Source organism: Anomaloglossus baeobatrachus, assembly GCF_048569485.1.
Source record: "Anomaloglossus baeobatrachus isolate aAnoBae1 chromosome 9 unlocalized genomic scaffold, aAnoBae1.hap1 SUPER_9_unloc_2, whole genome shotgun sequence".
Taxonomy (NCBI): domain Eukaryota; kingdom Metazoa; phylum Chordata; class Amphibia; order Anura; family Aromobatidae; genus Anomaloglossus; species Anomaloglossus baeobatrachus.
This window is the reverse complement of record NW_027441820.1, coordinates 133,234-159,190: the sequence shown is the minus strand read 5'-3', so window position 1 is coordinate 159,190 and position 25,957 is coordinate 133,234. Positions and strand designations below refer to the sequence as shown.

The 25,957-nt window shown below is 51.5% G+C and overlaps 7 non-coding genes and 3 pseudogenes across 7 annotated transcripts; all 10 read left to right on the top strand.

Moving 5' to 3' along the window:
• Positions 1 to 363: 363 nt before the first annotated feature.
• Positions 364 to 559, top strand: LOC142259611 (U2 spliceosomal RNA). Its single transcript, XR_012728068.1, has one exon. It is a non-coding gene; the product is annotated as a U2 spliceosomal RNA (small nuclear RNA).
• Positions 560 to 7,957: 7,398 nt separating this feature from the next.
• Positions 7,958 to 8,162, top strand: LOC142259534 (U2 spliceosomal RNA; annotated as a pseudogene).
• Positions 8,163 to 10,352: 2,190 nt separating this feature from the next.
• LOC142259546 (U2 spliceosomal RNA) lies at positions 10,353 to 10,545 on the top strand. The gene has a single exon (XR_012728018.1). It is a non-coding gene; the product is annotated as a U2 spliceosomal RNA (small nuclear RNA).
• Positions 10,546 to 11,933: 1,388 nt separating this feature from the next.
• On the top strand, positions 11,934 to 12,075 carry LOC142259715 (U2 spliceosomal RNA; annotated as a pseudogene).
• Positions 12,076 to 12,824: 749 nt separating this feature from the next.
• On the top strand, positions 12,825 to 13,017 carry LOC142259570 (U2 spliceosomal RNA). Its single transcript, XR_012728033.1, has one exon. It is a non-coding gene; the product is annotated as a U2 spliceosomal RNA (small nuclear RNA).
• A 1,388-nt stretch (positions 13,018 to 14,405) lies between these two features.
• On the top strand, positions 14,406 to 14,596 carry LOC142259560 (U2 spliceosomal RNA). The gene has a single exon (XR_012728025.1). It is a non-coding gene; the product is annotated as a U2 spliceosomal RNA (small nuclear RNA).
• Positions 14,597 to 15,984: 1,388 nt separating this feature from the next.
• On the top strand, positions 15,985 to 16,175 carry LOC142259548 (U2 spliceosomal RNA). The gene has a single exon (XR_012728020.1). It is a non-coding gene; the product is annotated as a U2 spliceosomal RNA (small nuclear RNA).
• Positions 16,176 to 17,563: 1,388 nt separating this feature from the next.
• On the top strand, positions 17,564 to 17,754 carry LOC142259536 (U2 spliceosomal RNA). Its single transcript, XR_012728014.1, has one exon. It is a non-coding gene; the product is annotated as a U2 spliceosomal RNA (small nuclear RNA).
• Positions 17,755 to 19,347: 1,593 nt separating this feature from the next.
• LOC142259658 (U2 spliceosomal RNA) lies at positions 19,348 to 19,532 on the top strand. Its single transcript, XR_012728109.1, has one exon. It is a non-coding gene; the product is annotated as a U2 spliceosomal RNA (small nuclear RNA).
• Positions 19,533 to 20,920: 1,388 nt separating this feature from the next.
• Positions 20,921 to 21,010, top strand: LOC142259681 (U2 spliceosomal RNA; annotated as a pseudogene).
• Positions 21,011 to 25,957: the final 4,947 nt, after the last annotated feature.

Genomic DNA, 25,957 nt, shown 5'->3' with positions numbered 1-25,957 from the left:
TTGGGCTGAGAAACCAACACCCGGTTGGAGGTCCGGTCAGCCTTGGGCTGAGAAACCAACACCCGGTTGGAGGTCCGGTCAGCCTTGGGCTGAGAAACCAACACCGGTTGACGGTCCGGGCAGTCTCGGCTGCGAAACCAACGACTAGTAGCTCCCTACTCCACTTGGGTAAGATGCCTCGGTGGACGCTGGGAGCAACAACAAGGCTCAACCAGGCTTCGGCTTGGGGGAGCACCGAAGATCCCTGACCCTCGCTGTGGCCTTCTGGCTCGGAGGGACGGGGTTGATTTTTGGGGATCCTCTTCTCACGGAGGGGTCCACACGAATCCTAGCCTTTGCACTGTTTTTGGTGTGACTTCGGTCATGCATTTTTGCGGTGCTTTGGAAAGCTTCATTAAATCAAAAATCTGTTCTTATCAGTTTAATATCTGATACGTCCCCTATCTGGGGACCATATATTAAATGGATTTTTAGAACAGGGAGATGGAAAAAGAGCTTGCTCTGTCCACTCCACGCATTGACCTGGTATTGCAGTACCTCCAGGACCGGTGCACCCCTTCTTAACCCAGTTTCCAAAAGCAGAACTCAATTCACCTGATTCATATTAGCCCGATTTAATGAATTGGAAGAAAGCATACGTCTTCATATGCACCTCAATTTGGCCCATTCACTTTTCACACTTCCTCCTTTTGTTTTTTATCTTTCACACTTTTGACTTTCTTTATTCATCCAAATAGCAAACTCATCACCACTCAACCTGACCAACTCGGCTATGTCCCGTGCTGCAGTTCTCTGTCTTATCTAGATCATTTGCAATTGAATGGAATAGATCCCTTTTGGACAAAGTGGATTCACCTGCTGCTGCAGTGACCACAGGTGTGATAAGATCTAGAATTGGCATCTGGTGCGATCTCTCCGCTTCCACTCCAAAGAAAGTTACCTGTTTATTCCTATCATGCATTGGTTTTTGGGGTTTTCTTTGAGTAATGATGATCTCTTTAGTAGTCTGTTGGCGCCCTCTCCTGGAGGAATAGTTTGCTTGCTCTTGGACATTCTAAAAGAGAGGTCATGATAGACATTGAGCTTCTGAGCTCAATTGGGGACAGTCATGGGTGATGAATGTTTGCAACCTGCTGCAAAGCCTCATACCGCAATATAAGGAACGTCAAATACTAAGAAAGGGCGGCCTATGAAAGAATTACTACTTTCAATAAGTACACTTAAACGGCTAATTGGGAATAGAAAAACTGTAAAAAGCCCTCTGAGAAAGCCCCCCTCTAACCTTTGATAGTAAGCTTTTCTGTAGTCTGCCTGTTGATGTATTTTCCGTTTGAACTGTGCACAACATGAAGAGACGGAACACTGGCGGCTTGTCACAATGCCCCCGCTGACATCACAATAGCGCTGCTGCCTAGAAAACAAGCTGCGCAGCAGAAGTTGTTCTTTGGGTGGGAGGGTGGGCTAGTGTAAGGAGGGGGCAAGCTCTTTTTTTCCCGGGTGGTAGGGGGATGACAGGAGAAGGGATGCGGGTGGTGAGAAGGGTACAGAGGGCAGGGTTTGGGGGCTGGGAAGGAAAGGGAAAAGATTAGGGTTTGGGGATGATGAAAGGGCTTTCTACGGGTAAGGATGGCAAAGGGTGGCAGTGACGGAAAGTCAGGCAACCTGTCCTGTCCGTCTTTTTGTATCGTGAATTGGAAAGACTGCAAGGGGGAGGGGAGTTGCTTGCGCCCTAAAGGAGGAGTTATTCAGATTCATTGCAGTGGGGGGCGGCGGCTGCAAAACGCACCATTCTTCTTGTTTTTGCTCTGCAAAGCAGCCTTTTCAAGGGTTGGCTTGGGTGACAAAATGTCTTCTGTAGGCGTGGGTTTGTCTCCCTCTCGCTCTCTCTCCCTAAGATGTGTCCGGCATAGGCCAGGGTGCCACTCGAGGCCCAAACCAATTCTGGTTATCCTATCCCGGCCTTCTGGCTAGGAAGGGAAATTTTTATAATCCCGGTTGGAGGTCTGGTCAGCTTTGGGCTGAGAAACTAACACCCGGTTGGAGGTCTGGGTCAGCTTCGGCTGAGAAACCAACACCCGGTTGGAGGTCTGGGTCAGCTTCGGCTGAGAAACCAACACCCGGTTGGAGGTCCGGTTAGCCTTGGGCTGAGAAACCAACACCGGTTGACGGTCCGGGCAGTTTTGGCTGCGAAACCAACAACTAGTAGCTCTCTACTCCACTTGGGTAAGATGCCTGGGTGGACGCTGGGAGCAACGACAAGGCTCAACCAGGCTTCGGCTTGGGGGAGCACCGAAGATCCCTGACCCTTGCTGTGGCCTTCTGGCTCGGAGGGACGGGGTTGATTTTTGGGGACCCTCTCCTCACGGTGGGGTCCACACGAATCCTAGCCTTTGCACTGTTTTTGGTGTGACTTCGGTCATGCATTTTTTGTGGTGCTTTGGAAAGCTTCATTAAATCAAAAATCTGTTCTTATCAGAACAAACTGAGCTAGCTACACTTGACGAGATACGATCAGGGAGACAAGCTCCGAAGCCCAGCCGAGACCGAAAGAGGGAGATCGGACGGAAGAAGAGCTTGGCAGAAAGAAGCAAGAAGACGACGGCTCGGAGAAGACTTGGGGAGACCAGAGGAACTTCGAGGAGGAACACAGCGGGAGAAGACACCCGGAGAAGAATCCAAGATCCAGCTCCGGGAACTCAAGCAGGAACCAGCCATGGCAAGCAAGCCAGAGAAGGCAGCCAGGAAGGCTCAGGACCCAGGGACCTCCAGGAAGGCTCATCCAGAGGCTTCTTCGGCCCAAGAGGCCCCTACCTCCGACGCCAGCCAGCCGGAGGGAGCCCGGACGCCGCCTGAAAAGGCTCCAACCCTGGAGCCTTGGATGCGGCAGACGGTCGCCCTGAAGCTAAAGGCGGTGGATGGTAGGTTGCCGGACATGTCCAGCGACGTGTTCTGCAAGAAGATGATTCTGGATCAGGGCTTCTCCAGGGCGGAAACCCTGAGTGTCCAGACCTTCATGACTGGCATTTTTCTGGTAACCTTTGCCACGGTGAATGCCTGCAGGAGATACTGGGAGGCGATGAACGCAGCGATGCCGGACTCCCCTTTTCATTCTTTTTTAGGATCCTGTCCTATACAGAGGGATGAGAAGAGGATCACGGTCTCCATGCGGAACCCGCACACCCCAGGAAGAGACATCTCCACGTTCCTGGGACGTCTCTGCACAGTGGTGAGGGAGCCATCCCACATCCTTAACGGCAACGGATTCTGGACGGGTAAGTGGTCAGTAACCGTTCGACTCTACAGGGAACCAGCATCCGAGGATGGTCTCCAGCACCTGCCCCCGACATTCTCTCTGGGAAACTCCTTTGGTCTCATCTACTACCCGGACATGCCACACAACTGCAGGAAATGTGGCGGGAAAGGGCATTCGATGAAGACCTGCAAGGAGGACGCCTGCAGGGTTTGCCGGGTGACAGGACACAGCTCCAAGGACTGCCCAAAGAAGAAGACTTGCAACCTATGTGGACAGGCGGACCACCTTTACAAGGACTGCCCACAGCGGGAGAAATCCTGGGCAAGGGTTGCCGCGGCGACCCAGTATCGGGTAGTCACAGCTTCGTCGACCAAGGCAGCTACGACCAAGGCCACAGAGGCCAAGGACAAGGCGGCCAAGAACCCGGCGACCGTGGCTCCAGCCGATGCCCCAGCAGCCACGGAGTCCAGGGAAAAGAAGGGTAAGAAAACTGCTGCCCCCTCCCTGGTCCCCCCCCCTGTCACCCCTGTCCAAACCCCTCCCCCCCCGGCCAACCCTACTGAGGATTCCACTACCTCCACCTCATTTCCCTACTCCTCAGCTGGTCTCCTCACCCCCCCCCCAAAGCCCACTCTCCCTCCCCAGACCATGAGAGCAGAGGGCCTCAGCACTCTTGCACTTTTCACCGAGGAGGATTTTCCAGCTCTTGTCTCCTCAGGTACAGGCCAAAGGAAAAGGAAGGTGGAAGATAGTCCTGTCGCAGAACCTTCCAAGCTGTTCATTGTGGACCTTAACCCACCCCAGGAAGAGGAGGATGGCCTCCTCCCAGAACCGGACGTGTTGGAGCAGATGGTGGAGTCCCTTGTGGCCGAAGAAGAAATGGAGGAGTCGGAAGCCACTGAGGCACCATCCCTGCTTGATCAGCTAGCAGAAGAGGGTCTGCTGGAGATACCCTTACCAGCAGGTGCCAAAGAGGAAGAACCGCCCGACCGGAGTGGTAACTAAGGCACACCGCCTGCTCTAACTTTCTCTTTCCTCCAATGACTGCTAACATTAACATCTTTTCCATTAATGTTAGGAGCATCAGAGACAAGTTCCGACGTCAGACAATTTCTGCGTTCCTTAACACTCAGTCTAGTGATGTATTTTTCCTGCAGGAATGCTCCCTTCCCTCCTCTAGGTCCTTCAACCATCTGGCCAGGGAGTGGACCCATGGCCCATCCTACTGGTCTGGCGGGGGCGACTGTAGGTCCGCGGGGGTCGCCGTGCTGATCAGGGGAAGCGCCTTCACATTGGACTCTGTTCAGGAAATCGTCTGCGGCAGGTTACTGCTCGTGGATGGCACCTGGGCGGGAGAACCTGTCAGGTTCATCAATGTGTATGCTTCTCCTGTGAAGAGCGATCGACTGGAGCTCCTCCAAGCCCTGCGCCCTCAGCTCGCTACCGCCAGGACGGTAGTGATGGCCGGGGATTTCAACTGCCCGATTGAGGAGGATGGACGCAGTTCTGGAACGGCTGCCAAGTTGGACGTCACATCCAAACTGCTCATTGAGATGGTGACCGAAGCCTCTCTTGTGGACGTTGTTGGCTCCATCGGACACGGATCCGTGAACTATTCATGGTGCCGATCCGATGGCTCGCTGCGTTCCAGGATTGACTTTGTGTTTACCTCTCGGGCGGTTGGGCGGAGTGGGCACTCGATGGTCCCCTGCTTCTTCTCTGACCACAGAGCCATTCACTTTCAAGGTGTGCTGGGCCATGGCTTCCCCATTGGCCCGGGCTCCTGGAAGCTGAACTGCTCTCTGCTGGAAAAGGGTGAGATTCTGGAGGAGCTTAGAGCTGCCTACTCCACGTGGCGGGCCTACAAGGCGGGCTTCCAGTCTGTTTCTGACTGGTGGGAATACGTTAAACTCGAGTTCCGTTTCTTCTTTCAGGCAAAGAGTCAACAACAGGCGTGTCTGAAGAGGAGGGACTTCAGGAGACTCCAGCGTGAGCTGCGTTCCCTGCAGGACCTTCTTCGATGCGGCTGGGACGTGAGAGAGGAGCTGGAGGAGACTAAGAGGAGCCTGAAAAGGCACTTCGAGGAGGAGTCCGAGCGAATTGTCTTCCGTTCCAAAGTGGAGAACCTGGAGAAGGGTGAGAAATGTAACTCGTTCTTTTTCAGGAAACTCCACGCCGGTCACACGCCCATGAATGAACTACGAGACGAGAGTGGAAACATGCGACGCGGGAAAGAGAACGTGATGAAGGTCGTCAGCGACTTCTACAGCGAACTCTACGCCCGCAAGACTACTGACCCCGAGGCCGCCGATAAGTTCCTGTCAGGTATCACTAACCATCTTGACCCTGCAGACGCGGCGGCCATGGATGTTCCTCTGACGGTGGACGAGCTGCTCTCGGCCGCCAAATCCTTTAGTTCTGGCAGGACACCGGGCAGTGACGGCCTCCCAGCAGAGCTCTATGTAGCGCTGGGAGACCTAATCTGTCCGGACCTGTTAGGGCTGTATGAGGAGATGGTGGTGGAGGGCAGAATGCCTCCATCTCTGAGGGAAGGAATGGTCACGATCCTGTACAAGCGTAAAGGAGAGAGGTGCGACCTGAAGAATTGGCGTCCCATCACCCTTCTGAACGTCGACTACAAGATCCTGGCCAAGACGATGGCAACGAGATTGAAGACTGTTATCGGACGGATCATCCACCCGGATCAGACCTGCGGCATCCCCGGACGTCGCATCGCAGACAGCCTGGCTCTCATGCGGGACACGGTCGAGTACATCAAAGCCCGCCGGGTGCACGCAGCCCTGATCTCGTTGGATCAGGAAAAGGCCTTCGACCGTGTTTCCCATGAGTTCCTGGGCAAAGCTCTGCACAGGTTAGGTTTGGGTAACATGTTTTGCTTGTATGTCCAACTAATGTATTTTGATATTCACAGCTCGGTGTTGGTGAACGGCTGGAAGACTGACCCCTTCCCGGTCCTCTCAGGGGTCAGACAAGGCTGTCCTCTGTCACCTCTTCTTTTTGTTTGTGTTATAGAACTCTTTGCAGAGGCTATCCGGCGGAATGGAGAGATCAGAGGGATCACCGCACCAGGACCAGAACGCTTCGAGGTCAAGTGCTCGCTCTACATGGACGACGTGACCGTCTTCTGCGCGGACCGGCGCTCAGTCGACACCCTCGTCCAGACCTGTGAGACCTTCGGACGGGCTTCGGGAGCCAAAGTCAACTGCGGGAAGTCGGAAGCCATGCTCTTCGGGGACTGGCAGCCGGCCTCTTCCGCCCCCTTCCCTTTCAGCATCCAGCCGGAGTTCATCAAGGTTCTTGGAGTCTGGTTCGGGAAGGAAGGAGCAGCCCTCAAGTCCTGGGAGGAACGCTTGACCAAGATCACCCAACGGATCGGTCTGTGGAGCCTCAGACGCCTCACCTGTGAGGGCAAAGCACTGGTCCTGCGTAACGAGGTACTGCCCGTGCTGCAGTACACGGCCCAGGCCTGGCCCCCCCTTGCCACCGTGTGCAGGGCCATTACCAGGACGGTGTTTCGTTTTGTCTGGGGATCCAAGATGGACAGAGTAAAGCGGAGCATCATGTACAAGGATCCTCGCAAGGGTGGGAAGGGCGTACCCGATATCCCCACCCTCCTGCGATCCTCCTTCGTATGTGACTGCGTTCGCCGAACTCTGCGAGTCAAGAGAGGTTCCGCGGGTGGGTCCATGTCTCGCTTCTTCCTGCTCCCCCTTTGGAGACGGTTAGGCTGGGACAAGTGGGACAGCTCCTTCCCCTACAACTGGACGGCGCCATGGTTCTACGGAGACGTGGTTCGGTTTGTGAGGGAACACCAACTGGAGGGACTCAAGCCTGATTTGTGGAAGCCAAAGACTATCCACAAACTCATCAGAGCCAAGGACGAAATGGAGAACATTCCAGGACTTCATCACGACACACTGGAGACTGTTTGGACAAACGTGTCATCGGCTGGATTGACCAACGGGCACAAGGACTTGTCATGGATGGCGATACAGGGCGGACTGCCCGTCCGGTCATTCATGCACGCCCGGAACCTGTGCAAAACCCGGTACTGCCCAAGGTGCCCCTTCGTGGAGGAAACATCGCTGCACGCCTTTTGGGACTGCCGTTTCGCACAGCGCCTGTTGGTTGCCCTGGAGGATGACCTGAGGAACTCCGTCCCCAGAGGGAGCCTATCGTACCATTCCGTACTTTATGGACTCTTCCCTGGGACTCACACCGTTGGAGCCATCCAGGAGGCTTGGCGCCTTATGAACTGCTTTAAGGACGCTATTTGGGTCGCCAGGAACCGGCTCATCTTGAAGAGGGAGAGGATGTCTATCCAGGATTGCCGCAGGCTGATCCACAGCCTGCTCAGAGACTATTCCATCATGGACAGTCCGGACGACAGCGCCGAGGAGGAGGTTTAGACCTCTTCCATGCCCCCTCCCTCCTTTTCCCGTTATGTGCGTCTTTCAATAAAGCTTCGGGCCTGTGATTCCCCCACCCTATCCCCCTTTTCCCCTACCCCCATCCCCCAATCGCCGGTTCGTCGTTATTTATTGTCTAACTTTTTCTTTCAGCTTGAGTGTTATGGATAAGCATAGGAGTGTGATGTATAGTTTAGTGCGTCGTACTCTATGGCTATGTAAGAAGGATTGTATAGTTCTGTGTGTACGGGGCTGCGGCACTGTACACGGTTTGTTACCTTTTTGTGAGTAGTGCATGATAATAAAGATGCTGTTAAATCAAAAAATCTGTTCTTATCAGTTTAATATCTGATACGTCCCCTATCTGGGGACCATATATTAAATGGATTTTTAGAACAGGGAGATGGAAAAAGAGCTTGCTCTGTCCACTCCACGCATTGACCTGGTATTGCAGTACCTCCAGGACCGGTGCACCCCTTCTTAACCCAGTTTCCAAAAGCAGAACTCAATTCACCTGATTCATATTAGCCCGATTTAATGAATTGGAAGAAAGCATACGTCTTCATATGCACCTCAATTTGGCCCATTCACTTTTCACACTTCCTCCTTTTGTTTTTTATCTTTCACACTTTTGACTTTCTTTATTCATCCAAATAGCAAACTCATCACCACTCAACCTGACCAACTCGGCTATGTCCCGTGCTGCAGTTCTCTGTCTTATCTAGATCATTTGCAATTGAATGGAATAGATCCCTTTTGGACAAAGTGGATTCACCTGCTGCTGCAGTGACCACAGGTGTGATAAGATCTAGAATTGGCATCTGGTGCGATCTCTCCGCTTCCACTCCAAAGAAAGTTACCTGTTTATTCCTATCATGCATTGGTTTTTGGGGTTTTCTTTGAGTAATGATGATCTCTTTAGTAGTCTGTTGGCGCCCTCTCCTGGAGGAATAGTTTGCTTGCTCTTGGACATTCTAAAAGAGAGGTCATGATAGACATTGAGCTTCTGAGCTCAATTGGGGACAGTCATGGGTGATGAATGTTTGCAACCTGCTGCAAAGCCTCATACCGCAATATAAGGAACGTCAAATACTAAGAAAGGGCGGCCTATGAAAGAATTACTACTTTCAATAAGTACACTTAAACGGCTAATTGGGAATAGAAAAACTGTAAAAAGCCCTCTGAGAAAACCCCCCTCTAACCTTTGATAGTAAGCTTTTCTGTAGTCTGCCTGTTGATGTATTTTCCGTTTGAACTGTGCACAACATGAAGAGACGGAACACTGGCGGCTTGTCACAATGCCCCCGCTGACATCACAATAGCGCTGCTGCCTAGAAAACAAGCTGCGCAGCAGAAGTTGTTCTTTGGGTGGGAGGGTGGGCTAGTGTAAGGAGGGGGCAAGCTCTTTTTTTCCCGGGTGGTAGGGGGATGACAGGAGAAGGGATGCGGGTGGTGAGAAGGGTACAGAGGGCAGGGTTTGGGGGCTGGGAAGGAAAGGGAAAAGATTAGGGTTTGGGGATGATGAAAGGGCTTTCTACGGGTAAGGATGGCAAAGGGTGGCAGTGACGGAAAGTCAGGCAACCTGTCCTGTCCGTCTTTTTGTATCGTGAATTGGAAAGACTGCAAGGGGGAGGGGAGTTGCTTGCGCCCTAAAGGAGGAGTTATTCAGATTCATTGCAGTGGGGGGCGGCGGCTGCAAAACGCACCATTCTTCTTGTTTTTGCTCTGCAAAGCAGCCTTTTCAAGGGTTGGCTTGGGTGACAAAATGTCTTCTGTAGGCGTGGGTTTGTCTCCCTCTCGCTCTCTCTCCCTAAGATGTGTCCGGCATAGGCCAGGGTGCCACTCGAGGCCCAAACCAATTCTGGTTATCGCTTCTCGGCCTTTTGGCTAAGATCAAGTGTAGTGTTGTTCGAAGAGGTGGTTTAAGCTCCAGGCCACCTTAGTACAATGATACAATGCACACTGGAAGGTTGCGCTTGCTAGTACTCTGGGTGGATAGTATATTCATCTAGAGGAAAACATGGCCCTACCAGGATCGAGGCTATTAGACTGAGTAAGGGTGGGGGGCTATGGTACAACGTGCCCCAGGACTGACGACCCTGGAGTGAGTCTGAGCTTGCTGGCTTGGGACCCCGGCAAGCCTTGGGCTCTGTAGCACACCGTACCTTGCCTTTTCATACTTTTTGAGCATATTACCCTATCCCGGCCTTCTGGCTAGGAAGGGAAATTTTTATAATCCCGGTCGGAGGTCTGGTCAGCTTTGGGCTGAGAAACTAACACCCGGTTGGAGGTCCGGGTCAGCTTCGGCTGAGAAACCAACACCCGGTTGGAGGTCTGGGTCAGCTTCGGCTGAGAAACCAACACCCGGTTGGAGGTCCGGTTAGCCTTGGGCTGAGAAACCAACACCGGTTGACGGTCCGGGCAGTTTCGGCTGCGAAACCAACAACTAGTAGCTCTCTACTCCACTTGGGTAAGATCCCTGGGTGGACGCTGGGAGCAACGACAAGGCTCAACCAGGCTTCGGCTTGGGGGAGCACCGAAGATCCCTGACCCTTGCTGTGGCCTTCTGGCTCGGAGGGACGGGGTTGATTTTTGGGGACCCTCTCTTCACGGTGGGGTCCACACGAATCCTAGCCTTTGCACTGTTTTTGGTGTGACTTCGGTCATGCATTTTTTGTGGTGCTTTGGAAAGCTTCATTAAATCAAAAATCTGTTCTTATCAGTTTAATATCTGATACGTCCCCTATCTGGGGACCATATATTAAATGGATTTTTAGAACAGGGAGATGGAAAAAGAGCTTGCTCTGTCCACTCCACGCATTGACCTGGTATTGCAGTACCTCCAGGACCGGTGCACCCCTTCTTAACCCAGTTTCCAAAAGCAGAACTCAATTCACCTGATTCATATTAGCCCGATTTAATGAATTGGAAGAAAGCATACGTCTTCATATGCACCTCAATTTGGCCCATTCACTTTTCACACTTCCTCCTTTTGTTTTTTATCTTTCACACTTTTGACTTTCTTTATTCATCCAAATAGCAAACTCATCACCACTCAACCTGACCAACTCGGCTATGTCCCGTGCTGCAGTTCTCTGTCTTATCTAGATCATTTGCAATTGAATGGAATAGATCCCTTTTGGACAAAGTGGATTCACCTGCTGCTGCAGTGACCACAGGTGTGATAAGATCTAGAATTGGCATCTGGTGCGATCTCTCCGCTTCCACTCCAAAGAAAGTTACCTGTTTATTCCTATCATGCATTGGTTTTTGGGGTTTTCTTTGAGTAATGATGATCTCTTTAGTAGTCTGTTGGCGCCCTCTCCTGGAGGAATAGTTTGCTTGCTCTTGGACATTCTAAAAGAGAGGTCATGATAGACATTGAGCTTCTGAGCTCAATTGGGGACAGTCATGGGTGATGAATGTTTGCAACCTGCTGCAAAGCCTCATACCGCAATATAAGGAACGTCAAATACTAAGAAAGGGCGGCCTATGAAAGAATTACTACTTTCAATAAGTACACTTAAACGGCTAATTGGGAATAGAAAAACTGTAAAAAGCCCTCTGAGAAAGCCCCCCTCTAACCTTTGATAGTAAGCTTTTCTGTAGTCTGCCTGTTGATGTATTTTCCGTTTGAACTGTGCACAACATGAAGAGACGGAACACTGGCGGCTTGTCACAATGCCCCCGCTGACATCACAATAGCGCTGCTGCCTAGAAAACAAGCTGCGCAGCAGAAGTTGTTCTTTGGGTGGGAGGGTGGGCTAGTGTAAGGAGGGGGCAAGCTCTTTTTTTCCCGGGTGGTAGGGGGATGACAGGAGAAGGGATGCGGGTGGTGAGAAGGGTACAGAGGGCAGGGTTTGGGGGCTGGGAAGGAAAGGGAAAAGATTAGGGTTTGGGGATGATGAAAGGGCTTTCTACGGGTAAGGATGGCAAAGGGTGGCAGTGACGGAAAGTCAGGCAACCTGTCCTGTCCGTCTTTTTGTATCGTGAATTGGAAAGACTGCAAGGGGGAGGGGAGTTGCTTGCGCCCTAAAGGAGGAGTTATTCAGATTCATTGCAGTGGGGGGCGGCGGCTGCAAAACGCACCATTCTTCTTGTTTTTGCTCTGCAAAGCAGCCTTTTCAAGGGTTGGCTTGGGTGACAAAATGTCTTCTGTAGGCGTGGGTTTGTCTCCCTCTCGCTCTCTCTCCCTAAGATGTGTCCGGCATAGGCCAGGGTGCCACTCGAGGCCCAAACCAATTCTGGTTATCGCTTCTCGGCCTTTTGGCTAAGATCAAGTGTAGTATCGTTCGAAAAGGTGGTTTAAGGCTCCGGCCACCTTAGTACAATGATGCAATGCACACTGGAAGGTTGCGCTTGTTAGTACTTTGGGAGGATAGTATATCCATCTAGAGGAAACCATGGCCCTACCAGGATCGAGGCTATTAGACTGAGTAAGTGTGGGGGCTATGGTGCAATGTGCCCCAGGATTGACGACCCTGGAGTGAGTCTGAGCTTGCTGGCTTGGGACCCCGGCGAGCCTTGGGCTCTGTAGCACACCGTACCTTGCCCTTTCATACTTTCTGAGCATATTGCTCTATCCCGGCCTTCTGGCTAGGAAGGGAAATTTTTATAATCATGGTCGGAGGTCCGTTCAGCTTTGGGCTGAGAAACCAACACCCGGTTGGAGGTCCGGGTCAGCTTTGGCTGAGAAACCAACACCCGGTTGGAGGTCCGGGTCCGGGTCAGCTTCGGCTGAGAAACCAACACCCGGTAGGAGGTCCGGGTCAGCTTCGGCTGAGAAACCAACACCCGGTTGGAGGTCCGGGTCAGCTTCGGCTGAGAAACCAACACCCGGTTGGAGGTCCGGTTAGCCTTGGGCTGAGAAACCAACACCGGTTGACGGTCCGGGCAGTTTCGGCTGCGAAACCAACAACTAGTAGCTCTCTACTCCACTTGGGTAAGATGCCTGGGTGGACGCTGGGAGCAAAGACAAGGCTCAACCAGGCTTCGGCTTGGGGGAGCACCGAAGATCCCTGACCCTTGCTGTGGCCTTCTGGCTCGGAGGGACGGGGTTGATTTTTGGGGACCCTCTCCTCACGGAGGGGTCCACACGAATCCTAGCCTTTGCACTGTTTTTGGTGTGACTTCGGTCATGCATTTTTTGCGGTGCTTTGGAAAGCTTCATTAAATCAAAAATCTGTTCTTATCAGTTTAATATCTGATACGTCCCCTATCTGGGGACCATATATTAAATGGATTTTTAGAACAGGGAGATGGAAAAAGAGCTTGCTCTGTCCACTCCACGCATTGACCTGGTATTGCAGTACCTCCAGGACCGGTGCACCCCTTCTTAACCCAGTTTCCAAAAGCAGAACTCAATTCACCTGATTCATATTAGCCCGATTTAATGAATTGGAAGAAAGCATACGTCTTCATATGCACCTCAATTTGGCCCATTCACTTTTCACACTTCCTCCTTTTGTTTTTTATCTTTCACACTTTTGACTTTCTTTATTCATCCAAATAGCAAACTCATCACCACTCAACCTGACCAACTCGGCTATGTCCCGTGCTGCAGTTCTCTGTCTTATCTAGATCATTTGCAATTGAATGGAATAGATCCCTTTTGGACAAAGTGGATTCACCTGCTGCTGCAGTGACCACAGGTGTGATAAGATCTAGAATTGGCATCTGGTGCGATCTCTCCGCTTCCACTCCAAAGAAAGTTACCTGTTTATTCCTATCATGCATTGGTTTTTGGGGTTTTCTTTGAGTAATGATGATCTCTTTAGTAGTCTGTTGGCGCCCTCTCCTGGAGGAATAGTTTGCTTGCTCTTGGACATTCTAAAAGAGAGGTCATGATAGACATTGAGCTTCTGAGCTCAATTGGGGACAGTCATGGGTGATGAATGTTTGCAACCTGCTGCAAAGCCTCATACCGCAATATAAGGAACGTCAAATACTAAGAAAGGGCGGCCTATGAAAGAATTACTACTTTCAATAAGTACACTTAAACGGCTAATTGGGAATAGAAAAACTGTAAAAAGCCCTCTGAGAAAGCCCCCCTCTAACCTTTGATAGTAAGCTTTTCTGTAGTCTGCCTGTTGATGTATTTTCCGTTTGAACTGTGCACAACATGAAGAGACGGAACACTGGCGGCTTGTCACAATGCCCCCGCTGACATCACAATAGCGCTGCTGCCTAGAAAACAAGCTGCGCAGCAGAAGTTGTTCTTTGGGTGGGAGGGTGGGCTAGTGTAAGGAGGGGGCAAGCTCTTTTTTTCCCGGGTGGTAGGGGGATGACAGGAGAAGGGATGCGGGTGGTGAGAAGGGTACAGAGGGCAGGGTTTGGGGGCTGGGAAGGAAAGGGAAAAGATTAGGGTTTGGGGATGATGAAAGGGCTTTCTACGGGTAAGGATGGCAAAGGGTGGCAGTGACGGAAAGTCAGGCAACCTGTCCTGTCCGTCTTTTTGTATCGTGAATTGGAAAGACTGCAAGGGGGAGGGGAGTTGCTTGCGCCCTAAAGGAGGAGTTATTCAGATTCATTGCAGTGGGGGGCGGCGGCTGCAAAACGCACCATTCTTCTTGTTTTTGCTCTGCAAAGCAGCCTTTTCAAGGGTTGGCTTGGGTGACAAAATGTCTTCTGTAGGCGTGGGTTTGTCTCCCTCTCGCTCTCTCTCCCTAAGATGTGTCCGGCATAGGCCAGGGTGCCACTCGAGGCCCAAACCAATTCTGGTTATCGCTTCTCGGCCTTTTGGCTAAGATCAAGTGTAGTATCTGTTCTTATCAGTTTAATATCTGATACGTCCCCTATCTGGGGACCATATATTAAATGGATTTTTAGAACAGGGAGATGGAAAAAGAGCTTGCTCTGTCCACTCCACGCATTGACCTGGTATTGCAGTACCTCCAGGACCGGTGCACCCCTTCTTAACCCAGTTTCCAAAAGCAGAACTCAATTCACCTGATTCATATTAGCCCGATTTAATGAATTGGAAGAAAGCATACGTCTTCATATGCACCTCAATTTGGCCCATTCACTTTTCACACTTCCTCCTTTTGTTTTTTATCTTTCACACTTTTGACTTTCTTTATTCATCCAAATAGCAAACTCATCACCACTCAACCTGACCAACTCGGCTATGTCCCGTGCTGCAGTTCTCTGTCTTATCTAGATCATTTGCAATTGAATGGAATAGATCCCTTTTGGACAAAGTGGATTCACCTGCTGCTGCAGTGACCACAGGTGTGATAAGATCTAGAATTGGCATCTGGTGCGATCTCTCCGCTTCCACTCCAAAGAAAGTTACCTGTTTATTCCTATCATGCATTGGTTTTTGGGGTTTTCTTTGAGTAATGATGATCTCTTTAGTAGTCTGTTGGCGCCCTCTCCTGGAGGAATAGTTTGCTTGCTCTTGGACATTCTAAAAGAGAGGTCATGATAGACATTGAGCTTCTGAGCTCAATTGGGGACAGTCATGGGTGATGAATGTTTGCAACCTGCTGCAAAGCCTCATACCGCAATATAAGGAACGTCAAATACTAAGAAAGGGCGGCCTATGAAAGAATTACTACTTTCAATAAGTACACTTAAACGGCTAATTGGGAATAGAAAAACTGTAAAAAGCCCTCTGAGAAAGCCCCCCTCTAACCTTTGATAGTAAGCTTTTCTGTAGTCTGCCTGTTGATGTATTTTCCGTTTGAACTGTGCACAACATGAAGAGACGGAACACTGGCGGCTTGTCACAATGCCCCCGCTGACATCACAATAGCGCTGCTGCCTAGAAAACAAGCTGCGCAGCAGAAGTTGTTCTTTGGGTGGGAGGGTGGGCTAGTGTAAGGAGGGGGCAAGCTCTTTTTTTCCCGGGTGGTAGGGGGATGACAGGAGAAGGGATGCGGGTGGTGAGAAGGGTACAGAGGGCAGGGTTTGGGGGCTGGGAAGGAAAGGGAAAAGATTAGGGTTTGGGGATGATGAAAGGGCTTTCTACGGGTAAGGATGGCAAAGGGTGGCAGTGACGGAAAGTCAGGCAACCTGTCCTGTCCGTCTTTTTGTATCGTGAATTGGAAAGACTGCAAGGGGGAGGGGAGTTGCTTGCGCCCTAAAGGAGGAGTTATTCAGATTCATTGCAGTGGGGGGCGGCGGCTGCAAAACGCACCATTCTTCTTGTTTTTGCTCTGCAAAGCAGCCTTTTCAAGGGTTGGCTTGGGTGACAAAATGTCTTCTGTAGGCGTGGGTTTGTCTCCCTCTCGCTCTCTCTCCCTAAGATGTGTCCGGCATAGGCCAGGGTGCCACTCGAGGCCCAAACCAATTCTGGTTATCGCTTCTCGGCCTTTTGGCTAAGATCAAGTGTAGTATCTGTTCTTATCAGTTTAATATCTGATACGTCCCCTATCTGGGGACCATATATTAAATGGATTTTTAGAACAGGGAGATGGAAAAAGAGCTTGCTCTGTCCACTCCACGCATTGACCTGGTATTGCAGTACCTCCAGGACCGGTGCACCCCTTCTTAACCCAGTTTCCAAAAGCAGAACTCAATTCACCTGATTCATATTAGCCCGATTTAATGAATTGGAAGAAAGCATACGTCTTCATATGCACCTCAATTTGGCCCATTCACTTTTCACACTTCCTCCTTTTGTTTTTTATCTTTCACACTTTTGACTTTCTTTATTCATCCAAATAGCAAACTCATCACCACTCAACCTGACCAACTCGGCTATGTCCCGTGCTGCAGTTCTCTGTCTTATCTAGATCATTTGCAATTGAATGGAATAGATCCCTTTTGGACAAAGTGGATTCACCTGCTGCTGCAGTGACCACAGGTGTGATAAGATCTAGAATTGGCATCTGGTGCGATCTCTCCGCTTCCACTCCAAAGAAAGTTACCTGTTTATTCCTATCATGCATTGGTTTTTGGGGTTTTCTTTGAGTAATGATGATCTCTTTAGTAGTCTGTTGGCGCCCTCTCCTGGAGGAATAGTTTGCTTGCTCTTGGACATTCTAAAAGAGAGGTCATGATAGACATTGAGCTTCTGAGCTCAATTGGGGACAGTCATGGGTGATGAATGTTTGCAACCTGCTGCAAAGCCTCATACCGCAATATAAGGAACGTCAAATACTAAGAAAGGGCGGCCTATGAAAGAATTACTACTTTCAATAAGTACACTTAAACGGCTAATTGGGAATAGAAAAACTGTAAAAAGCCCTCTGAGAAAGCCCCCCTCTAACCTTTGATAGTAAGCTTTTCTGTAGTCTGCCTGTTGATGTATTTTCCGTTTGAACTGTGCACAACATGAAGAGACGGAACACTGGCGGCTTGTCACAATGCCCCCGCTGACATCACAATAGCGCTGCTGCCTAGAAAACAAGCTGCGCAGCAGAAGTTGTTCTTTGGGTGGGAGGGTGGGCTAGTGTAAGGAGGGGGCAAGCTCTTTTTTTCCCGGGTGGTAGGGGGATGACAGGAGAAGGGATGCGGGTGGTGAGAAGGGTACAGAGGGCAGGGTTTGGGGGCTGGGAAGGAAAGGGAAAAGATTAGGGTTTGGGGATGATGAAAGGGCTTTCTACGGGTAAGGATGGCAAAGGGTGGCAGTGACGGAAAGTCAGGCAACCTGTCCTGTCCGTCTTTTTGTATCGTGAATTGGAAAGACTGCAAGGGGGAGGGGAGTTGCTTGCGCCCTAAAGGAGGAGTTATTCAGATTCATTGCAGTGGGGGGCGGCGGCTGCAAAACGCACCATTCTTCTTGTTTTTGCTCTGCAAAGCAGCCTTTTCAAGGGTTGGCTTGGGTGACAAAATGTCTTCTGTAGGCGTGGGTTTGTCTCCCTCTCGCTCTCTCTCCCTAAGATGTGTCCGGCATAGGCCAGGGTGCCACTCGAGGCCCAAACCAATTCTGGTTATCGCTTCTCGGCCTTTTGGCTAAGATCAAGTGTAGTATCTGTTCTTATCAGTTTAATATCTGATACGTCCCCTATCTGGGGACCATATATTAAATGGATTTTTAGAACAGGGAGATGGAAAAAGAGCTTGCTCTGTCCACTCCACGCATTGACCTGGTATTGCAGTACCTCCAGGACCGGTGCACCCCTTCTTAACCCAGTTTCCAAAAGCAGAACTCAATTCACCTGATTCATATTAGCCCGATTTAATGAATTGGAAGAAAGCATACGTCTTCATATGCACCTCAATTTGGCCCATTCACTTTTCACACTTCCTCCTTTTGTTTTTTATCTTTCACACTTTTGACTTTCTTTATTCATCCAAATAGCAAACTCATCACCACTCAACCTGACCAACTCGGCTATGTCCCGTGCTGCAGTTCTCTGTCTTATCTAGATCATTTGCAATTGAATGGAATAGATCCCTTTTGGACAAAGTGGATTCACCTGCTGCTGCAGTGACCACAGGTGTGATAAGATCTAGAATTGGCATCTGGTGCGATCTCTCCGCTTCCACTCCAAAGAAAGTTACCTGTTTATTCCTATCATGCATTGGTTTTTGGGGTTTTCTTTGAGTAATGATGATCTCTTTAGTAGTCTGTTGGCGCCCTCTCCTGGAGGAATAGTTTGCTTGCTCTTGGACATTCTAAAAGAGAGGTCATGATAGACATTGAGCTTCTGAGCTCAATTGGGGACAGTCATGGGTGATGAATGTTTGCAACCTGCTGCAAAGCCTCATACCGCAATATAAGGAACGTCAAATACTAAGAAAGGGCGGCCTATGAAAGAATTACTACTTTCAATAAGTACACTTAAACGGCTAATTGGGAATAGAAAAACTGTAAAAAGCCCTCTGAGAAAGCCCCCCTCTAACCTTTGATAGTAAGCTTTTCTGTAGTCTGCCTGTTGATGTATTTTCCGTTTGAACTGTGCACAACATGAAGAGACGGAACACTGGCGGCTTGTCACAATGCCCCCGCTGACATCACAATAGCGCTGCTGCCTAGAAAACAAGCTGCGCAGCAGAAGTTGTTCTTTGGGTGGGAGGGTGGGCTAGTGTAAGGAGGGGGCAAGTTCTTTTTTTCCCGGGTGGTAGGGGGATGACAGGAGAAGGGATGCGGGTGGTGAGAAGGGTACAGAGGGCAGGGTTTGGGGGCTGGGAAGGAAAGGGAAAAGATTAGGGTTTGGGGATGATGAAAGGGCTTTCTACGGGTAAGGATGGCAAAGGGTGGCAGTGACGGAAAGTCAGGCAACCTGTCCTGTCCGTCTTTTTGTATCGTGAATTGGAAAGACTGCAAGGGGGAGGGGAGTTGCTTGCGCCCTAAAGGAGGAGTTATTCAGATTCATTGCAGTGGGGGGCGGCGGCTGCAAAACGCACCATTCTTCTTGTTTTTGCTCTGCAAAGCAGCCTTTTCAAGGGTTGGCTTGGGTGACAAAATGTCTTCTGTAGGCGTGGGTTTGTCTCCCTCTCGCTCTCTCTCCCTAAGATGTGTCCGGCATAGGCCAGGGTGCCACTCGAGGCCCAAACCAATTCTGGTTATCGCTTCTCGGCCTTTTGGCTAAGATCAAGTGTAGTCCCTTCATTGGGTTTGCCTTGGTCTTGGCTGGGAGGGGCCCGGGCTTGCACAACTGCCGGCCTCGGGGATTGTTGCGCCTTTTGGTGCTTACGTCCCCTTATGGCTGGTGGTTCCTGGGCTCGGGAGGCGATCACCTGCGGCACTGCGCTTTTGTGTGGTGGCCGATGACCGTTTTCTGAAAATTGCGGATGTAATCTCATCTGTTCTTATCAGTTTAATATCTGATACGTCCCCTATCTGGGGACCATATATTAAATGGATTTTTAGAACAGGGAGATGGAAAAAGAGCTTGCTCTGTCCACTCCACGCATTGACCTGGTATTGCAGTACCTCCAGGACCGGTGCACCCCTTCTTAACCCAGTTTCCAAAAGCAGAACTCAATTCACCTGATTCATATTAGCCCGATTTAATGAATTGGAAGAAAGCATACGTCTTCATATGCACCTCAATTTGGCCCATTCACTTTTCACACTTCCTCCTTTTGTTTTTTATCTTTCACACTTTTGACTTTCTTTATTCATCCAAATAGCAAACTCATCACCACTCAACCTGACCAACTCGGCTATGTCCCGTGCTGCAGTTCTCTGTCTTATCTAGATCATTTGCAATTGAATGGAATAGATCCCTTTTGGACAAAGTGGATTCACCTGCTGCTGCAGTGACCACAGGTGTGATAAGATCTAGAATTGGCATCTGGTGCGATCTCTCCGCTTCCACTCCAAAGAAAGTTACCTGTTTATTCCTATCATGCATTGGTTTTTGGGGTTTTCTTTGAGTAATGATGATCTCTTTAGTAGTCTGTTGGCGCCCTCTCCTGGAGGAATAGTTTGCTTGCTCTTGGACATTCTAAAAGAGAGGTCATGATAGACATTGAGCTTCTGAGCTCAATTGGGGACAGTCATGGGTGATGAATGTTTGCAACCTGCTGCAAAGCCTCATACCGCAATATAAGGAACGTCAAATACTAAGAAAGGGCGGCCTATGAAAGAATTACTACTTTCAATAAGTACACTTAAACGGCTAATTGGGAATAGAAAAACTGTAAAAAGCCCTCTGAGAAAGCCCCCCTCTAACCTTTGATAGTAAGCTTTTCTGTAGTCTGCCTGTTGATGTATTTTCCGTTTGAACTGTGCACAACATGAAGAGACGGAACACTGGCGGCTTGTCACAATGCCCCCGCTGACATCACAATAGCGCTGCTGCCTAGAAAACAAGCTGCGCAGCAGAAGTTGTTCTTTGGGTGGGAGGGTGGGCTAGTGTAAGGAGGGGGCAAGCTCTTTTTTTCCCGGGTGGTAGGGGGATGACAGGAGAAGGGATGCGGGTGGTGAGAAGGGTACAGAGGGCAGGGTTTGGGGGCTGGGAAGGAAAGGGAAAAGATTAGGGTTTGGGGATGATGAAAGGGCTTTCTACGGGTAAGGATGGCAAAGGGTGGCAGTGACGGAAAGTCAGGCAACCTGTCCTGTCCGTCTTTTTGTATCGTGAATTGGAAAGACTGCAAGGGGGAGGGGAGTTGCTTGCGCCCTAAAGGAGGAGTTATTCAGATTCATTGCAGTGGGGGGCGGCGGCTGCAAAATGCACCATTCTTCTTGTTTTTGCTCTGCAAAGCAGCCTTTTCAAGGGTTGGCTTGGGTGACAAAATGTCTTCTGTAGGCGTGGGTTTGTCTCCCTCTCGCTCTCTCTCCCTAAGATGTGTCCGGCATAGGCCAGGGTGCCACTCGAGGCCCAAACCAATTCTGGTTATCGCTTCTCGGCCTTTTGGCTAAGATCAAGTGTAGTATCTGTTCTTATCAGAACAAACTGAGCTAGCTACACTTGACGAGATACGATCAGGGAGACGAGCTCCGAAGCCCAGCCGAGACCGGAAGAGGGAGATCGGACGGAAGAAGAGCTTGGCAGAAAGAAGCAAGAAGACGAAGCCTCGGAGAAGACTTGGGGAGACCAGAGGAACTTCGAGGAGGAACACAGCGGGAGAAGACACCCGGAGAAGAATCCAAGATCCAGCTCCGGGAACTCAAGCAGGAACCAGCCATGGCAAGCAAGCCAGAGAAGGCAGCCAAGAAGGCTCAGGACCCAGGGACCTCCAGGAAGGCTCATCCAGAGGCTTCTTCGGCCCAAGAGGCCCCTACCTCCGACGCCAGCCAGCCGGAGGGAGCCCGGACGCTGCCTGAAAAGGCTCCAACCCTGGAGCCTTGGATGCGGCAGACGGTCGCCCTGAAGCTAAAGGCGGTGGATGGTAGGTTGCCGGACATGTCCAGCGACGTGTTCTGCAAGAAGATGATTCTGGATCAGGGCTTCTCCAGGGCGGAAACCCTGAGTGTCCAGACCTTCATGACTGGCATTTTTCTGGTAACCTTTGCCACGGTGAATGCCTGCAGGAGATACTGGGAGGCGATGAACGCAGCGATGCCGGACTCCCCTTTTCATTCTTTTTTAGGATCCTGTCCTATACAGAGGGATGAAAAGAGGATCACGGTCTCCATGCGGAACCCGCACACCCCAGGAAGAGACATCTCCACGTTCCTGGGACGTCTCTGCACAGTGGTGAGGGAGCCATCCCACATCCTTAACGGCAACGGATTCTGGACGGGTAAGTGGTCAGTAACCGTTCGACTCTACAGGGAACCAGCATCCGAGGATGGTCTCCAGCACCTGCCCCCGACATTCTCTCTGGGAAACTCCTTTGGTCTCATCTACTACCCGGACATGCCACACAACTGCAGGAAATGTGGCGGGAAAGGGCATTCGATGAAGACCTGCAAGGAGGACGCCTGCAGGGTTTGCCGGGTGACGGGACACAGCTCCAAGGACTGCCCAAAGAAGAAGACTTGCAACCTATGTGGACAGGTGGACCACCTTTACAAGGACTGCCCACAGCGGGAGAAATCCTGGGCAAGGGTTGCCGCGGCGACCCAGTATCGGGTAGTCACAGCTTCGTCGACCAAGGCAGCTACGACCAAGGCCACAGAGGCCAAGGACAAGGCGGCCAAGAACCCGGCGACCGTGGCTCCAGCCGATGCCCCAGCAGCCACGGAGTCCAGGAAAAAGAAGGGTAAGAAAACTGTTGCCCCCTCCCTGGTCCCCCCCCCTGTCACCCCTGTCCAAACCCCTCCCCCCCCGGCCAACCCTACTGAGGATTCCACTACCTCCACCTCATTTCCCTACTCCTCAGTTGGTCTCCTCACCCCCCCCCCAAAGCCCACTCTCCCTCCCCAGACCATGAGAGCAGAGGGCCTCAGCACTCTTGCACTTTTCACCGAGGAGGATTTTCCAGCTCTTGTCTCCTCAGGTACAGGCCAAAGGAAAAGGAAGGTGGAAGATAGTCCTGTCGCAGAACCTTCCAAGCTGTTCATTGTGGACCTCAATCCACCCCAGGAAGAGGAGGATGGCCTCCTCCCAGAACCGGACGTGTTGGAGCAGATGGTGGAGTCCCTTGTGGCCGAAGAAGAAATGGAGGAGTCGGAAGCCACTGAGGCACCATCCCTGCTCGATCAGCTAGAAGAAGAGGGTCTGCTGGAGATACCCTTACCAGCAGGTGCCAAAGAGGAAGAACCGCCCGACCGGAGTGGTAACTAAGGCACACCGCCTGCTCTAACTTTCTCTTTCCTCCAATGACTGCTAACATTAACATCTTTTCCATTAATGTTAGGAGCATCAGAGACAAGTTCCGACGTCAGACAATTTTTGCGTTCCTTAACACTCAGTCTAGTGATGTATTTTTCCTGCAGGAATGCCCCCTTCCCTCTTCTAGGTCCTTCAACCATCTGGCCAGGGAGTGGACCCATGGCCCATCCTACTGGTCTGGCGGGGGCGACTGTAGGTCCGCGGGGGTCGCCGTGCTGATCAGGGGAAGCGCCTTCACATTGGACTCTGTTCAGGAAATCGTCTGCGGCAGGTTACTGCTCGTGGATGGCACCTGGGCGGGAGAACCTGTCAGGTTCATCAATGTGTATGCTTCTCCTGTGAAGAGCGATCGACTGGAGCTCCTCCAAGCCCTGCGCCCTCAGCTCGCTACCGCCAGGACGGTAGTGATGGCCGGGGATTTCAACTGCCCGATTGAGGAGGATGGACGCAGTTCTGGAACGGCTGCCAAGTTGGACGTCACATCCAAACTGCTCATTGAGATGGTGACCGAAGCCTCTCTTGTGGACGTTGTTGGCTCCATCGGACACGGATCTGTGAACTATTCATGGTGCCGATCCGATGGCTCGCTGCGTTCCAGGATTGACTTTGTGTTTACCTCTCGGGCGGTTGGGCGGAGTGGGCACTCGATGGTCCCCTGCTTCTTCTCTGACCACAGAGCCATTCACTTTCAAGGTGTGCTGGGCCATGGCTTCCCCATTGGCCCGGGCTCCTGGAAGCTGAACTGCTCTCTGCTGGAAAAGGGTGAGATTCTGGAGGAGCTTAGAGCTGCCTACTCCACGTGGCGGGCCTACAAGGCGGGCTTCCAGTCTGTTTCTGACTGGTGGGAATACGTTAAACTCGAGTTCCGTTTCTTCTTTCAGGCAAAGAGTCAACAACAGGCGTGTCTGAAGAGGAGGGACTTCAGGAGACTCCAGCGTGAGCTGCGTTCCCTGCAGGACCTTCTTCGATGCGGCTGGGACGTGAGAGAGGAGCTGGAGGAGACTAAGAGGAGCCTGAAAAGGCACTTCGAGGAGGAGTCCGAGCGAATTGTCTTCCGTTCCAAAGTGGAGAACCTGGAGAAGGGTGAGAAATGTAACTCGTTCTTTTTCAGGAAACTCCACGCCGGTCACACGCCCATGAATGAACTACGAGACGAGAGTGGAAGCATGCGACGCGGGAAAGAGAATGTGATGAAGGTCGTCAGCGACTTCTACAGCGAACTCTACGCCCGCAAGACTACTGACCCCGAGGCCGCCGATAAGTTCCTGTCAGGTATCACTAACCATCTTGACCCTGCAGACGCGGCGGCCATGGACGTTCCTCTGACGGTGGACGAGCTGCTCTCGGCCGCCAAATCCTTTAGTTCTGGCAGGACACCGGGCAGTGACGGCCTCCCAGCAGAGCTCTATGTAGCGCTGGGAGACCTAATCTGTCCGGACCTGTTAGGGCTGTATGAGGAGATGGTGGTGGAGGGCAGAATGCCTCCATCTCTGAGGGAAGGAATGGTCACGATCCTGTACAAGCGTAAAGGAGAGAGGTGCGACCTGAAGAATTGGCGTCCCATCACCCTTCTGAATGTCGACTACAAGATCCTGGCCAAGACGATGGCAACGAGACTGAAGACGGTTATCGGATGGATCATCCACCCGGATCAGACCTGCGGCATCCCCGGACGTCGCATCGCAGACAGCCTGGCTCTCATGCGGGACACGGTCGAGTACATCAAAGCCCGCCGGGTGCACGCAGCCCTGATCTCGTTGGATCAGGAAAAGGCCTTCGACCGTGTTTCCCATGAGTTCCTGGGCAAAGCTCTGCACAGGTTAGGTTTGGGTAACATGTTTTGTTTGTATGTCCAACTAATGTATTTTGATATTCACAGCTCGGTGTTGGTAAACGGCTGGAAGACTGACCCCTTCCCGGTCCTCTCAGGGGTCAGACAAGGCTGTCCTCTGTCACCTCTTCTTTTTGTTTGTGTTATAGAACTCTTTGCAGAGGCTATCCGGCGGAATGGAGAGATCAGAGGGATCACCGCACCAGGACCAGAACGCTTCGAGGTCAAGTGCTCGCTCTACATGGACGACGTGACCGTCTTCTGCGCGGACCGGCGCTCAGTCGACACCCTCGTCCAGACCTGTGAGACCTTCGGACGGGCTTCGGGAGCCAAAGTCAACTGCGGGAAGTCGGAAGCCATGCTCTTCGGGGACTGGCAGCCGGCCTCTTCCGCCCCCTTCCCTTTCAGCATCCAGCCAGATTTCATCAAGGTTCTTGGAGTCTGGTTCGGGAAGGAAGGAGCAGCCCTCAAGTCCTGGGAGGAACGCTTGACCAAGATCACCCAACGGATCGGTCTGTGGAGCCTCAGACGCCTCACCTGTGAGGGCAAAGCACTGGTCCTGCGTAACGAGGTACTGCCCGTGCTGCAGTACACGGCCCAGGCCTGGCCCCCCCTTGCCACCGTGTGCAGGGCCATTACCAGGACGGTGTTTCGTTTTGTCTGGGGATCCAAGATGGACAGAGTAAAGCGGAGCATCATGTACAAGGATCCTCGCAAGGGTGGGAAGGGCGTACCCGATATCCCCACCCTCCTGCGATCCTCCTTCGTATGTGACTGCGTTCGCCGAACTCTGCGAGTCAAGAGAGGTTCCGCGGGTGGGTCCATGTCTCGCTTCTTCCTGCTCCCCCTTTGGAGACGGTTAGGCTGGGACAAGTGGGACAGCTCCTTCCCCTACAACTGGACGGCGCCATGGTTCTACGGAGACGTGGTTCGGTTTGTGAGGGAACACCAACTGGAGGGACTCAAGCCTGATTTGTGGAAGCCAAAGACTATCCACAAACTCATCAGAGCCAAGGACGAAATGGAGAACATTCCAGGACTTCATCACGACACACTGGAGACTGTTTGGACAAACGTGTCATCGGCTGGATTGACCAACGGGCACAAGGACTTGTCATGGATGGCGATACAGGGCGGACTGCCCGTCCGGTCATTCATGCACGCCCGGAACCTGTGCAAAACCCGGTACTGCCCAAGGTGCCCCTTCGTGGAGGAAACATCGCTGCACGCCTTTTGGGACTGCCGTTTCGCACAGCGCCTGTTGGTTGCCCTGGAGGATGACCTGAGGAACTCCGTCCCCAGAGGGAGCCTATCGTACCATTCC